Genomic DNA, 9,363 nt, shown 5'->3' with positions numbered 1-9,363 from the left:
TGTCTACCATTCTGATTCTTTACCGTACTACCCTACTAATTTGGGATGGGCTCATTACCAACTGGAGCAAATATATGCCAGTGTTTTGTTTAAATTTGGTAGATGATAGATAGCTTTTACCTTTTGTACGAGTAGCACGTGTTTGTTGTTGAAAAAAATTAAATACAGACAAAAATAAGGAAGATAATGTATAATCTTATTATTTAAAGAGATGTGCTGGGTTTTTTGTTTTTTGTTTTTCCTTTTGGTGTGCCTCATGCACAGCATGCAGGAATTTAGTTCCCAAACCAGAGATTAAACCCATGCCCCTTGTAGTAGAAGCAGTTTCTTAACCACTGGACTACCAGGGAAGTCCTGAGATGTATAGTTTCTATTTTGTTTTATATCTTTCTAGGCTTTATTTTGGAGAAGGCAATGGCACCCCACTCCAGTACTCTTGCCTGGAAAATCCCATGGATTGCGGAGCCTGGTAGGCTGCAGTCCATGGGGTTGCTAAGAGTGGGACACGACTGAGCAACTTCCCTTTCACTTTTCACTTTCATGCATTGGAGAGGGAAATGGCAACCCACTCCAGTGTTCTTGCCTGGAGAATCCCAGGGACGGGGAGCCTGGTGGGCTTCCATCTATGGGGTCACATAGAGTCGGACACGACTGAAGCGACTTAGCAGCAGCAGCAGCAGGCTTTATTTTTGGAGAAGGCAATGGCAACCCACTCCAGTACTCTTGCCTGGAAAATCCCATGGATAGAGGAGCCCGGTAGGCTGCAGAGTCGGCTAAGAGTCGGACACGACTGAGCGACTTCACTTTCACTTTTCACTCTCATGCACTGGAGAAGGAAATGGCAACCCACTCCAGTGTTCTTGCTTGGAGAGTCCCAGGGATGGGTGAGCCTGGTGGGCTGCCGCCTATGGGGTCGAACAGGGTCGGACACAACTGAAGTGACTTAGCAGCAGCAGCAGCAGCAGGCTTTATTTTTAGAAATGTATGTATATGAGATATATTTTAGAAAAATACTCTGTATATACTGGTTTATAATCATTTTTTTAAATCAGTAACATTTTTCCAGGATATTAGGCTACAATGTTCCTCTGCTTAAAAAAGTTTTTATTGAGTTATTATGTGCCAGTGTTATCCTAAGTGCTTTCAGTTCAGTTTAGTTCAGTTGCTCAGTCGTGTCCAACTCTTTGCGACCCCATGAATCACAGCACGCCAGGCCTCCCTGTCCATCACCAACTCCCGGAGTTCACTCAGACTCACGTCCATCGAGTCAGTGATGCCATCCAGCCATCTCATCCTCTGTCGTCCGCTTCTCCTCCTGCCCCCAATCCCTCCCAGCATCAGAGTCTTTTCCAATGAGTCAGCTCTTCACATGAGGTAGCCAAAGTACTGGAGTTTCAGCTTTAGCATCATTCCTTCCAAAGAACACCCAGGGCTGATCTCCTTTAGGATGAACTGGTCGGATCTCCTTGCAGTCCAAGGGACTCTCAAGAGTCTTCTCCAACACCACAGTTCAAAAGCATCAATTCTTTGGCAGTCAGCTTTCTTCACAGTCCAACTCTTGCATCCATACATGACCACTGGAAAAACCATAGCCTTGACTAGACGGACCTTTGTTGGCAAAGTAATATCTCTGCTTTTCAATATGCTATCTAGGTTGGCCATAACTTTCCTTCCAAGGAGTAATCGTCTTTTAATGTCATGGCTGCAATCACCATCTGCAGTGATTTTAGGTATTTTTATTAATTTAATCCTCACAACGACCCATATTTTACACAGAAATGAGGTGCAGAGAGAGTAATTAGCTTTCCCTGAGCAATTCAGCTACAAATGAGCAAAGCTTATAGTTAAATATTGATAATTGTAATTATTATTTGTATCCTATCATTAGGATTTTCCAAAACTTAATTGTTTCCTGTACTTTGGGATTTTTAGATAGATCCCATATTTTTGCTTTTATAAACTATCCAGTGTTGCTAGTACTTTTAGTTAGATATTTTTTCTCATGTGTGATCATTCTTTAGGATAAATTCCAGGGAACTGCTGGGTCAGAGAGTGTGCACTGTTTTAAGCCTTCTGCCATGTATTGCCAAATGCCTTCCAGAAATGTTCCAGTTTTCACTCCTCCCAGTTGTAAATGAGGTTTCCAACACAGTTGCCAAAACTGGGTGTGACCATGATAACACATTTTTCCCATTTGATGTTAAATAGTGACTGGTTTTAATTAAAAAAAAAAAACATGATCAGTGAGATTTAAATTTTTATGTTTATTGGACATTTTTTTCCTTACATGAATTTTCTTTTCTTCATTGTTCATCTTATCTTTATTTGTAAAGAGCTTTTATATAATTTCCCATTTATCATTTGACTTAATGAATTTTTTAAAACAGTTCTGAGTGAGATAAATGTGGGTTATTTTACTACCTGTAGAGTTTTTAATACCTGTAGAGTTGCACTACTGAGCGACTTCACTTTCACTCTTCACTTTCATGCATTGGAGAAGGAAATGGCAACCCATTCCAGTGTTCTTGCCTTGAGAATCCCAGGGATGGGGGAGCCTGGTGGGCTGCTGTCTGTGGGGTCGCACAGAGTTGGACATGACTGAAGTGACTTAGCAGCTTAGCAGCAGCAGAGTTTTTAATACACTGGAGACAGTTTGGCTTGCTAAAAATTGTAGGTCACTCAAAATTTTCATTTTCTTCTGGAACCTTCCACTTAAATAACACCCCAGTTGACTAACATTTGACAAATCATAATTCTCGTTGGACCTCAGTTTGCCAAGATTATATGAATACTCTGTTAAGAAAACCTATCCAGAGTTGACCTAAATGGTAAGGATGATATTACCTGATTTAAGGGTAAAATCAAATATAGGATAGCTTCCAAGTTGATTAGGTGGCTATTTCTCTGGTTCTGGGATCCTTTTCTTGACTTAACCTTCCATATTTTCTTTTTTTTTTTTTTTAACCTTCCATATTTTCAACTGAAGCTTTTACTGGCTTCAGTTGCATCAGTTCAGTTGCTCAGTTGTGTCTGACTCTGCGACCCCAGGAACTGCAGCATGCCAGGCTTCCCTGTCCTTCACCAACTCCTGGAGCTTTCTCAAACTCATGTTCATCAAGCCAGTGATGCCATCCAACCATCTCATCCTCTGTTGTCCCCTTTCTTTTCCTGCCTTCAATCTCCCAGCATCAGGGTCTTTTCCAATGAGTCAGTTCTTCCCATCAGGTGGCCAAAGTATTGGAGCTTCAGCTTCAGTGTCAGTCCTCCCAATGAGTATTCAGGACTGACTTCCTTTAGGATTTACTGGTTTGATCTCCTTTCAGTCCAAGGGACTCTCAAGAGTCTTCTCCAAAACTACAATTTAAAAGCATCAATTCTTTGGCCCTCAGCTTTCTTTATGGTCCAACTCTCACATCCATACATGACTACTGGAAAAACCATAGGTTTGACTAGGTGGACCTTTGTTGGCAAAGTAATGTCTCTGCTTTTTAATATGCTGTCTAGGTTTGTCATAGCTTTTCTTCCAAGGAGCAAGCATCTTGTAATTTCATGGCTGCAGTCACCATCTGCAGTGATTTTGGAGCCCAGGAAAATAAAGTCTCTCACTATTTCCATTGTTTCTCCATCCATTTGCCATGAAGTGATGGGACCCGATGCCATGGTCTCAGTTTTCTGAATGTTGAGTTTTAAGCCAATTTTTTCACTCTCTTCTTTCACTTTCATCAAGAGGCTCTTCAGTTCCTCTTCACTTTCTGCCATAAGAGTGGTGTCATCTGCATATCTGAGGTTATTGATATTTTTCCCGGCAATCTTGATTCCAGCTTGTGCTTCATCCAGCCTGGCATTCCACATGATGTACTCTGCATATAAGTTAAATAAGCAGGGTGACAATATACAGCCTTGACATACCCTTTTCCCAATTTGAAACCAGTCCATGTTCCATGTCCAGGTCTAACTGTTGCTTCAGTTGCATGAGTAAATCTTGTTCCTCCTTTCATAACATATTAGCAAGATAATTCAAGCAGGCCCCTTTCTTATTTTGTAGTCATCCACTTAATTCCTAAACTCAACTCTTTATTATAGGCACCCATTCATATATGTTCAATGTATGTCTCTGATGCTTGTCTTATAAACTATGTAGTTATGTAAGCATATTCACATTAGTGATGTGCAATAAATGTTCCTCTTCTTTTTAAAGTTGTTATTGCTTTTGCGATATTCTCTTGTTGCTATACATAAACCTAACTTACAACTTTGAACTTGCATAGGCTTTCATATTACCAGTAATATTAGTACTTAAATAGTGCTTAACTTTGCCAACAAAGGTCCATATAGTCAAAGCTATGGTTTTTCTAGTAGTCATGTATGTATGAGAGTTGGACCATAAAGAAAGTTGAGCACTGAAGAATCAATGCCTTCGAATTCTGATGCTGGAGAAGACTCTTGAGAGTCCCTTGGACTGCAAGGAGATCAAACCAGTCAATCCTAAAGGAAATCAACCCTGGATATTCACTGGAAGGATTGATGATGAAGCTGAAGCTTCCGATATTTTGGCCACCTGATTCGAAGAGCTGACTCATTGGAAAAGACCCTGATGCTGGGAAAGAGTGAAGGCAAAAGGAGAAGGGGAGCAGAAGATGAGATGGTTAGATAGCATCACTGACTCAATGGACATGAATCTGAGCAAACTCTGGGAGATAGTGAAGGACAGGGAAGCCTGGCGTGCTGCAGTCCATGGGGTTGCAGAGTTGGATATGACTTAGTGACTGAATAACAATGCTTCACTCTGTTTCAGATGCTTTAAATGTTTTAAATCATATACTTCTCCCAACAACCCTATGATATTTTTACTCCCATTTTGTAGATAAGAATGAGGCACAGGTAACTCAAATTTTTACTTCCACTGTAAGTGTTGGAGCCTACATTTGAACTTGAACAGTCTAGCTTCAGAATCCAGGCACGTAAGTACTGTGCATCTGCCACATTTGTACTCATTCACTCTTTTGATGATAGAAACCTAGGTTGCTGTCAACACTCTGTTACTATTAAAATTGCAAAAATAAGCAAGTTTGTATATTGACATGAATAGTTCCCGTACACTATTTGGGAATTGGGGTAATTGGGAAGGCTCAATTTTGCCAAAAATGATCAGGTTGCTTTTCAGAATGCTGTGCTATTTACATTACTATCACAGTACACAAGAAATCTTAATGACCACATCCTCATCACTCTTCAGTGTTACCATTTTTCTAATTTTGCCAGTATTTTATGTAAGTGTGAAGATTTTTTAAATATGTAACAAGCAAAATTATTTATCAATAAACTTTTAAGTAATTTCACATTCTAATGCCTTTTCACTGCCAATCGCCTTAATTCCTCCATTTGAGTCATACTGTTCAAGATAACCCTTTCAAAAAGAATTTTTGCTCAGTCTAGTTTTTCAGTTGGTCTTCTTTGATATTCAGTGGAATAGGGACACACTTCAAAATTCCCCAGCTGTGGTCTTGGAGATTCAATTTCCTCAAGCAATTAGCTATGGACTATGTTTAGGGTCAGAGGAGATGGATCTGTCTGGTTCTGAATTTTAGACATCCTCTAAACATGCATTAAGTTCAAATCAGATTTACTCTTAAGCTATCACACCTCAGAACAGTACAGGTGGGGCTTCCTTGATGGCTCAGTGGTAAAGAATCTGCCTGCCAATGCAGGATACACGAGTTCAATCCCTGATCCAGGAAGATCCCACGTGCTGCAGAGCAACTAAGCCCATGTGCCTCAACTTTTAAGCCTGTGCCCTAGAGCCCGGGGGCCCCAGCTACTGAAGCCCTGGAGCCCTAGCGCTTGTACTCTGCAACAAGAGAAGCCACTGCCGTGAGAAGCTCGGGCACCAAAACCAGAGAGTAACCCCTGTCTGTTCTCCACAACTAGAGAAAGACCCAGCACAGCCAAAAATAAATAAATAAAGTTCTCTAAAAAAAATAAGCTATTAAAAAATAAGAATAGTACAGATCATTGGGATATGGTAATTCATTTTTAAAGTTCATACCCTCAAAATAAAAGCCTAAAAAAGGAAGCCATCTTTGTTTCATGTCAACATTAAAATTAGAGTACTAAATCAATGTAGTTGGTAATTTCCTTCATATTTTAAGCTTTTAAATGATCAAATCTATAGTCCTGGAAGCAACCTTTGTGTTTATCAATACCTCCACCACTTGAATCTCTTTCAGGTATCATGATCCTTCTTATCTGTCTCAAAACTCATACTAAACAATGAGTTCTGGGCTGCAGAAGAGCATTCTTTTCTCACCTGTCTTTGTCCACAGATTAAACAAACAAACAAAAAAAACGCAAGTGCTATTGATTTTTGCTAGTCTGGTAGTGGTAAAGTGGGAGTTCTCAGCTGTTTTGATTTGTATTTCTCTGATTATAATTAAAGTTGACACTTTCATTTTTCTGTATGCTTAGTATGTGAAAAAATACTAAAGTATTTATATATCCTTTGCTTGTTTTTCTATTTGATTTCTTGTTGATTTGTAGTGATTGTATATTCTAGACATTATTCCTTGTTTATTAACATTCATTTATTTATTTGGCTGCTCTGGGTCTTAGCTGCCTCACACTGGATTTTCAATCTTTGCTGCCACATGCAGGATCTAGTTCTCTGACCAAGGACTGAACCTGGGCCCCCTGCATCGAGAGGATAGTGTCTTAACCACTGGACCACCAGGGAAGTCCCTCCTTGTTTAAACACTGCAGATACCTTCTCCCAGTCTGCAACCTTCATGCAAATTTGTTATGTCATTAATTTAGTAGATGTCTTAAATTTTGACCTTAGAATTTGGAGTCTTATTTTGGAAGTCTTTATTTATACCTGGGTAACAGAGAGTTTCCTGTACTGTCTAATAATAGCTTTATAGTTTTAACTTTCACATTTAGGGAAAAATTCAGCTTTTTTCTCTACACAGTGAATTCATTTTTCTATTACCAAAGGAAAAACAATCGTTCCAGTGTTTCATGATGTCACTTTTATCACATGTTAAGTTCCCATTTCTAGGCTCTCCATTCCATTCCATTGGTCATTTTCTCTGTTTCAGTGTCAACACAATATTTTTATTACTGTGGCTTCGTGGTAAAGCCAGTTCTACCAGTAAGGCAGGTCTCCCTACTTTTATTTCCCTCTGAAAATAGACTTAGCTTTCATAGCCTTTTTTTCTCTCATGCAGAACTTACATTTGCATGGAGTGCTCTCTCGCCAGAATTCAACGTGCAGACTTCCTTCATCTCTTTCAGGTCTCTGCTAAAATGTTCATAAGCACCCCCAACCATCCTAAATTAAGTAGCACACTCACTACCCATTACCCCTTCTTTCTTTTATTTAATCGTTTTCATAGCATTTATTACTATCCAACTTTAGATTATCTAATCACTGCTTCTCTACTGAGAATATAAGATTCGTGAGGATAGGTGCTCTCTTTTGTTCTCTGCTGTACCCCTAGTACCCAGAACAATATCTGGCCTGTGATAGTCACTCTGAATATTTGTTAAATGAATGAAATCTTTACACAGCTGAGGTTATCTGGATCACGACACTGATCCAGGTCTTCTTATGTCCTTGAATAGAGTTTAGTGTTGATAAACTCCTTAGGCTTTGCCTTGTGGCAAGAGAAGTTTGCCTGCCATTCCCATGGGCTTCCTGGGTGGCACAGTGGTAAAAAATCTGCCCGCCAATGCAGGAGACACAGGAGACATGGGTTTGATCCCTGGGCTGGGAAGATCCCCTTTAGAAGGAAATAGCAACCCACTCCAGTACTCTTGCCTGGAATGTCCCATGGACAGAGGAGCCTGGTGGGCTATAGTCCATGGGGTCACAAGAGTCAAACAGGACTTAGCGAATAAGCAACAGCAATGCTAGACACTGGCTGACAGTGTCTAAGATGCAGTCCCTGTCTTTAATAGCTCCCATTACAATGGTAGAAACAGACATTTGTACAGTTCATGTCATCATCAAAGGTATGCAAACAACGGGCTCCTTCCCAAAACAAATGAATCTTTAGCACTGACCAAGCAGATCTGCTTCCTTTTGCTTGAATGTACTTGAATACTCTTGGTTATACATTATCTTCCTTACTATCCATTTACCTTTGACTTTTCCATTCATCTCTGGCTATGTGACTCCCACACAACCAAAAAGCAAGATCAAATAATAGAAAGCAGGTAACATAGTGGTTAAGGGCTCAGACCTGAGAGACAACATAGGTTCCAGTTCTAGCCCTGTCATTTACCAGCTGTGTGACCTTGGACATATTGCATCACCTTCTACAGCATCCATTTCCCCATCTGTCAAAGTGAGGAAATTTGACACCTTCTTCACGTAGAGGATATAATGAAATAACCTGTGTGAAGGCTTTCAACACCAGGCCTCACAAGCAGCCAGGATTTTCCCTTTCTGTCATTCTGTGATCATTCCTGGAACGCAAGAAGGTCATGAAGTTTCCTTCCTGTGACTTCTGACATTTGATGACAGCTCAGTAGCATTGCTTGTTTTACATTTCATCACATTCCCTATACAGTGATTCTTTTGGTTGTTTTTTGTGGGGGGAGGCTGTGCTGCGTCTTTGTTGCTGCGTGGGCTTTCTAGTCAGCAGGGGTTTCATTACTCTTCACTGTGGTGCAGAGTGTTGTCATTGTGCTGGCTTCTCTTGTGGTCCCCGGGCTCTAGAGCACAGGCTCAATAGTTGTGGTGCACAGGTTTAGTTGCTCCACAGCATATGGGATCCTCCTGGGCCAGGAATCGAACCCGTGTCTCCTGTATCAGCAGGCTGACTCTTTACCGCTGAGCCACTAGGCAAGCCCGAGTAATTCTTTGGTCTATCTTGGCTTCTGGTGCTACTATTTAGTAGTTATTTGTATCTCATGCAAGTTCTTTAACTCTCAGAATGTCTATCTTCTCATCTATAAAACAAGTATAATTACAGTAGTATCTATTTAATAGAGCTGTCATATCAATTAAATGATTGATAAGCATAGAGGCCTAGCAGAGTGCTTGGCATGGAAGTTAGCTGTTTTCAGTTTTAGCATTGTTAAGATTGCACGCGTCTTAAGGGGAGAAATTGTGTTTTGTAGTACAGCGTAATAGTTAAGAGCACAGACTCTGGAGTCTTCAGTTCAAATCTGAACACCACATATATGTTGCTCAATCTGAGTAAACCTCTCTAGGCCTCAGTTTTCTTATCTGCAAAATGGGAATAATAAAGACCCCCAGGAATTTCCTGGCTGTCCAGTGGTTAAGAATGACTTCCAATGCAAGGGGCACAGGTTCAATCCCAGTCAGGGAACTAGATCCCACATGCCACAACTAAGACC

At 40.4% G+C, this 9,363-nt stretch overlaps 1 non-coding gene across 1 annotated transcript; it reads right to left on the bottom strand.

Annotated features, from left to right (window-relative positions):
• Nucleotides 1-6,231: 6,231 nt before the first annotated feature.
• On the bottom strand, nucleotides 6,232-6,345 carry LOC112443664 (small nucleolar RNA SNORA40). Its single transcript, XR_003032073.1, has one exon. It is a non-coding gene; the product is annotated as a small nucleolar RNA SNORA40 (small nucleolar RNA).
• Nucleotides 6,346-9,363: the final 3,018 nt, after the last annotated feature.

Source organism: Bos taurus, chromosome 2, assembly GCF_002263795.3.
Source record: "Bos taurus isolate L1 Dominette 01449 registration number 42190680 breed Hereford chromosome 2, ARS-UCD2.0, whole genome shotgun sequence".
Classification (NCBI taxonomy): Eukaryota; Metazoa; Chordata; class Mammalia; order Artiodactyla; family Bovidae; genus Bos; species Bos taurus.
The sequence above is the reverse complement of the archived record's forward strand: the minus strand, read 5'-3'. Positions and strand labels throughout refer to the sequence as shown.